We start from the raw sequence: 7,249 nt of genomic DNA, 5'->3' as shown, positions 1-7,249 counted from the left end.
GGGAGGACCGGAGGTCGAGGTGACATCGGCTGAGGTGGTGCGGACGCAGGTGGCCACTTATAGTTAGGGAATTTTAGAAAATTGTATTGACCATCTGTGAAAAAATTGCTTACTAAAAATTTTCTTCACTAACGTATTCATCTCCATGTCTACTAACACCAATCAATTAGTGCAAACCCAAATCCTTGTGGAAAATTTTGGGGAGCCAATCAAAGTTTGGGTGCTCAGAGGGCCTGCGCGAAAAAAATCGGAAAAATTAACTTTTGCCAATATTGACTTGTGGGATGTCTAACTAGGGGTTTTTTGGGGTACTGAATTGATTCCAACCATTATTTTTGAGAAAAAAACACTCCTTGATCATATAAAATGTATTTTATTGACATTTTTAACAGAACTGTGCTCAATGGAAATGTTGCTTTGTCAGCTTTTACAACCTTATTCATCAAACTCCCCAGTATCTTCCTCACTCCTCTTGTCATCCAGCTGGTTTATGTTCAGGCAAGAGTTACCATGACAGATGCCGCAAGCAGAAATACACTTGACTCCTTGCTTTTTACAGCAGCACCTGAGTGAGCTGCAGTCCCCCGCACAGTTGCAGCTGGCAAACGTCAGGAGGTAGTCTGGTGCAATGGGGTCTGTAGAAGGGACTGGTGCATATCCTTGCTCAGTGAGTGGCCATCCATAGTCCCGGGCATCCAACGATGGACTTTGCAGCATCAGCCAGTCTCTAGTCTGGAGGTAAGCTCGGAGAGAGTGCTGTGCTGCAGCTCCTGTTGTCGGGGGGAGTTTCTCAGGTTTTATGCTCCCAGTAGCAGCTCGCTTGCTGAAGATGTCGAATCTCAAGTCTTCCAAGTGTTTGGAGGATTTCCCATGGAACATGAGCTTGAAAAGATCACAGTCTGCTTTAGTGATATCACCTTTCTTAGCTCGAATGTCCATAAACACGTCCACTGCCCTCTCTGCTTCATCTGTCTTGCAGAGCTTGCTTAGCAAAGTTGGTTTGCTAAACCCAAAAATTGCAGACACTGTATCGCAGCCAGAGAATCTGTGCAAGACGATGAGATACCTCTGGTATATCTCTGGGAGGGCCTCCCGGATCTTTCTGACATCGTAAGATGTTTCTTTGGCTGTCGTGAGGAAGATCGGATGGTCTGCAACATGATGAATCAGCATAACCAGGACGTCTGTGTCTTCAGCCCTCACCTCGACAGGGGACTCTCTTGCCTCATCTAGAGCTGCGCGGATGATGGAGGTGTCGGCATCATAGGAGCATTGCTGTACACTGATTCCATTCCTACTAAATGTCTCAGCAAGGAGCAGAACGAGCTGGGCTTTGTTGTTCTTGTTATCGGGGAACTTTTCCTTTGCAATGATGATTTTGAGATCCAGACGAATCTGAATGTCACAGCATGCATTCTTTGTTCGTCGCAAGTGGTCATGGTCCTTGGTGGAGCTGCCATATCCGTCAAAGACCACCGTTATCCGGAGGCGACAGCTCCCCATGGACTTCACAAACTGGAGGTAGCTCTCGGCAACATCCTTCCAAGTAAGGTTAGCCTCCCACTTGACATTGTGCAGGAGCCACCCACCATCAACCACAAGGCTTGAGCAGGGGGGTTGTTCGACAGGTGCCACACATGCCTTCAGGGAGCTTGCTAGGGCAGCCCAGTCTGGCTTTCACAACTTTTGATTTTTGTCAAACAGAGACATCGGTTTTGGCGTCAACTCAAAGCGCAGAGCTTCTTTGGTCTTGACTTCACGCTCACTGATGACAATGAGGCGGTTGAATAGCTTCAGTGAGTCAATGACCAGCTTCTTGCCATTGACTTTGGGTCCAGATCTGAGGCTTGCAAGTGATTTGACCTTGTGTTTGGTTACCATTGCATCCACAACAGTTTTCCCATCCATCTTAGCCTGTATGGCTCTGCCAACTTCTTCTGCTTGATCAGCGTTGCCTTGGTCTTCGGGAGTGCTGCTGAACCCAGTTGAGGACACCAGAGTCTTCTTGTCCCGTGTGGCATCGAAAGGGTTGACTTCCTCCAACTACCCAACTATGGTGTTGACAGCATCATTATCTCTCTTCATTTAACTCTTCATCTCTTCATTTAACGTCGGTGAAGACAGGTACCCCACATTTGAGCATGCTTCTTTCTCGCTCTTGGTGAATGAACGCGAAGTGGTTCAGAGTCTGAACCCAAGACTTATGAGAAGACTCATTCCGAAAGCGGCCTCTGTTTAGACCACCTGAGGATTTTGCCTCACGTATGAGTGTGGTTTCTATCGTGATGTCGGTCCATGTGCCGGACCATTCATGGTCTGAGAACCTGACTACATGGTTGCCGTACAAAGTGAACTTGGATAGTTTCCTCTAACATGGGACTCTCCTGTCGCTGATGCATCAGCTGTACATACAGCCTTGCTCCCTTTGCGTACTGATGGTGGCCCACTGCTGTGAAGGTATTGAGCATTCCAATGATGCAGCTGAGAAGACCTGTGTGGTCTGGGACATGCTCACTCCTGATGAATACCTTGATGAGGTCAATTCTGCCATAGTACCAGACCCAGAGTGCTGGTGTCCTTCCCCCTTCAGCTAAGATCTTCAATCTCTCTGCCATCCTCTCCTCGAAGACAGTGACTATCCTTGGTGCATATGTTAGATTAGAGGAATTTTGATAACCTGTTGTCTCATCTTTTGCAGTCCTGATGAAGTCCTCCATGTCTTCGTACTCCTGCTCACTGAAGACACCTCTCAGCACGAACTTGGCAATTTTTGCAGATGCAAGAAGGTGAAACCGAATGGCCTTGGCATAAGCCTCGCCTGAGAGGATGTGTTCTGCTGTGGTGCTGCCTGGATAAACTAGCTGTATGACCTCTTGCAGCCCAGAGTCTTGCAGTCTGAATCAATTGAGCCAAATTACCGCAAAACACAGACTGAGATATCTAAAAATGTATGATATCAATATTTTACGGCCAGGGATTCTTTTTTCCTCAAATCTAATGGTTGGAATCAATTCAGCACCCCCAAAAACCCCAAGTTAGACATCCCGCAAGTCAATATTGGCAAAAGTTAATTTTTCCGATTTTTTCGCGCAGGCCCTTTGAGCACCCGAACTTTGATTGGCTCCCCAGAAAATTTTCCACAAGGATTTGGGTTTGCACTAATTGATAGGTGTTAGTAGACACCGAGATGAATACGTTAGTGAAGAAATTTTTTGGTGAGCAATTTTTTCGCAGATGGTCAATACAATTTGCTAAAATTCCCTAACTATTAAGGGAGCAGGTAAGGGGACCGCAACAGATTTCCTTCCCTGACTCTTTCACTGTGTCCTGCACTCACTAAAGCCATGTGCCTTGCCTCTGACCCTACTGGGTGATGCGAACCCGAGGAAATTGAGTTGAGTCATTTAGTTGAGTCAGCTTAGCGCTGTAAAGCCGGGTTGTGGTAATCCATGCTGGGAAAGCCGGGTTGTGGTAATCCATGCTGGGAAAGCCGGGTTGTGGTAATCCATGCCTGGAAAGCCGGGTTGTGGTAATCTGTGCCAGGTTCGAATGTTTTTATCTAGGCATTCAAATGTTTTGAGTGGCTCCTGTCACTCCTCACCAAGTGATCCCCGAGGAGTGTATGAGGACTTGGAGTCCCAAGGGTTATCATCATTTAAGTTTTCATGGCCCCTTTTTGCTGTTTGACAAATGTATGATTGTGATTTGTATTTGTAAAAAATGATGAATTATGTGTTAAGGATGTTTGTGGAATTGAGTCTTCTAAAGTCTATTCGTTCATTGTGCCTGAAATCTTTTTGCAGTGGAACAACGGATGTTTTATGGTGGTATAGGGACAATGTTCTAAATGTGTTGATGAAATAGTTTGCGTACAACGTTTCAGTGTGGGTGGGTACGTGTGTGTCAGTTTGTGTGTTAGAAGTATATTGTGAATAAGAAAACTGCCAAGAAAGTAAATTGAAAAGTATTTATGATAGGGAGTGATGAATGTCAGAGAAGAAATGAAATTTGTGAACATCATCTTGATAAAGCGTAGAGTACTGTGCATCCTGTACTCTATGCTTTGTCAAGCTTTGCTGGAATTTCTCATCTTCACAATGTACAAAACATTATTTTACTCTTCTTAACCTCCTCTCATCTGGTATACATCTATCTGTTCTCTCAGTCCTCAGACCCTCTCCAGCTCCTCCAAGATGCAGTAACCCTGGTAATTCCAGTAACCCCTTCTTGGTCCAACTCCTAAAATGCAGACTTCCGGCACACATCCACTCTTTTGTTCCTCTTTTATCTCAACTATCTTTGCAACTACCTTCCTGAGGTTTTTCAATTTCACTTTACCTTGCACAACTCCTACTGCACCATCATCTCTTCTCATTATCCATTATCCCTACCTAATGCAGCATTCCAATAATGCTCAAGATCTTTTGATTTTGTTATTTGTACTGACATGTGCATTTGTTTTGTTTTCAAAATGACCAAAAATGTCGATAATCTTTGAGGACAAATAATTGTTTAATTTGCTGATCAATATAAATTTGGAATTGATAACAACCGTATTTTCTAGTGTAGAAACCACATCTGTGTATTAACAGCACCCCAGTTTTTCACCCTCAAAAAAAACAAACAAACAAACAAAAAATTAACTTTTCTGGTGTATTAACTGGACCCATGTTTTTCACCCTCAAAATAAATGAATATATTGATCATTTTCTGATCGAGATCAAAATAGATTTGTACATTAACTTTGTATGGAACAAAGTGACAGAAGTATCAACATACTTACTTCCACGTCCATTTAATTTTGTCTAACAGTCTTATTCTTATTTTCAAGAAGTTGGAGAGAGATGAGAGGATACCAAGAAGTTATATTTTTCTTTCTTATTTTTTATTATAAAAAGGATTTTTTTGTTACTAGAAAAAGGAAGAAAAGCGATTCATACTGTATTGGTATCATACATATTTCTTGTGGATTTATGGCCCAGAAAAGGGCCATTTGGGTTTTTTTTAAATTGGAAACATTGTCGAGGCCGTATGAGAGCAAACACACAATGCACAACAAGGGGGTTTGATGAAGCTTTTCAGATAAACCTGAGGAAATCCTCGTCAATGTTTTCTTTGAAGATGGCACATCACTCCTTGTCCGAATCAGGATAGAGCAAGTCCCTGTCGCCGTCACCATCATTTGCAGCCTCCTCTTCCCAAATAATTTCCTTTGTGCCATCCATGTTATTGGAGAGGCAGTATTTCAGAAATGCTCGCCTGATGATGTCTGACGGTATCTCCTCCCATACCTTGATGATCCAGCCAAAGATCATTGGAAGGTTGACCTTTCTCATCCTCCCACTCTAGGTGTAGGTCTTTTCCCCCACTAATTATCCAGTCAGACCAGCAGCAACATAGCCCATCCTTGAATGGCTTGTTGATGGACACATCGAGAGGCTGCAGGAGCGATGGGGCTGCATCCAGCCTACTACTCCAGACAATGCACACCCAGTCGTGGACAAGACCCTCGTCTATCCACCCCTTCTGCTGTGCACGAACAATGATACTGGCTGGAAACTTGTCTTTGGCAGTGTCTTCCTCTTGAACATGACAAAAGGGGGAAGCTTGTCATCGTCTGTGCTGCAGGCAAGCATGGCGGTGAATGGGTCCTTCTCGTGACCAGTCGTGTTGATCGTCACATTGCACTCCCCCTTCACTGTGATTGTGGTCCCTTTCAGTATGTCAAAGGTAAGGGGAGTCTCGTCAGCATTCTCGATCCTGCCGAGGGGATATTCATGCTCTCGGCGAAGCTTGATGATGTAGGACTGGAAGCGTATAGTCTTACCAGCCATATCATCGGGTAGATATTGGGAGATGTGTGTGTGGCGTCGAACCGACAGTTGTTGGTGTGCTTTGAACCAGTAGGCCCAAGACGGGCTGGCCGTGAAGTCCCCAATGTCATCCTCCTCAGCCAAGCTCCTCGCCTTCATCCTGAGAGCAAGTGTTGAGATGGCACAACCCTCTGCTGTATTCTCCCGAACCCAAGTGATGAGATGCTCCTCGAGCTGCGGCCACTTCGCTGACTTTCCCCTCAGCACCTTATTCTTCCTTGGCATCTTCTCTATCGCTGCCTTGCTTGTTCTCCTGTACCGGATGACCGACTCGTCCATGCCAAATCGCCTCCCAGCTTCCCGGTTCCCAAACTCTTCTGCAGACTGTGGAAACTGGATTATTAATTGAATTTATAACAATGTAAAAATGCAAATTAAATTAGTTTAGTGTTTTGAGAAACAATTTAATAAATATATGCTGGGAAAACTAGGAGAAGGCAGAATACACACATTCCTCTGCAGTCGTAAACAACCTTGCAAAACCTTATCGATCTGATGACCATCTGAACCAGCAATAAGAAATGATGATCTCCCCCACACCCCTTCCCGGGGCTATAAGCAAGCTCCAAAACAGACCAATTATCCTTCTATGTTGCAATTTTAAAGTTCACAAAGTTCCATATGTTATCCAGACACACCCTGGTAAAACTGTATGTTGGGTGGTCGCTTAGACTACCCTTATTCTCAGGTTTTCCATCTGTCTGTATGTCTGTCTGTTTGTTTGTATGTAATGGACAGCTCTGGAGGCCAGAGGAGTCAACCGATTTTGATGAAACTTGACTGGTAGGTTCATACCAGGATCTAGTTGTATGCTTTTGAGCAACGTTGCTATGGACGCCACCGTTGCCGAGCAACGGGACTTTGAATTTTTTTTAAAAAATCCGAGAAAATCGTTTTTTTTCGAAAATGAAAAATCAGCTTCCGTGCTTTTATGCGCACTATTATCAACCTCTTTGTCAAAAATGTTCAGCCCGATCCGTCAAAAACTGCATGACTAGTATGCAATTATATAGCGACCACCCATGTCGCCTACCAGCTTGTACTGTATATACTCAATATTCCATGTAGAATTAAGTCTTCCACTTGCAATGACGTCGCAGGCTGAAGCCTTCCTTCTGTGCATAGGAGTGTCTTTTATTTAATTGAATAAACAGCTGGTATTGAACTAAAGGTTTTCTGTCTTAAGGTGGCTAGAAATTGCTACCACAAGACCAGCAGATGGAGAGTTTGAACATTGTCTTGAATGGGCGCCTTGACATCTAGATAGATAGAATGGATGATACGTGACGTAATCTGGTGACGGAAGCCATGGCACTCATTAAGCACAAGCGGCCCTTCTTGAGGGTCATGTGACCGCCTCTAGCCTGTTGTCAGAT

General features: G+C 44.3%; 1 pseudogene; it reads right to left on the bottom strand.

The window, feature by feature from the left end:
- Window positions 1–42: 42 nt before the first annotated feature.
- LOC147025064 (uncharacterized) lies at window positions 43–6,152 on the bottom strand (annotated as a pseudogene).
- Window positions 6,153–7,249: the final 1,097 nt, after the last annotated feature.

This window comes from Eptatretus burgeri, chromosome 6 (genome assembly GCF_056783735.1).
Source record: "Eptatretus burgeri isolate ZD-2024b chromosome 6, Ebu_testis_v1, whole genome shotgun sequence".
Lineage (NCBI taxonomy): Eukaryota > Metazoa > Chordata > Myxini > Myxiniformes > Myxinidae > Eptatretus > Eptatretus burgeri.
This window is presented reverse-complemented; position numbering and strand designations above follow the sequence as displayed.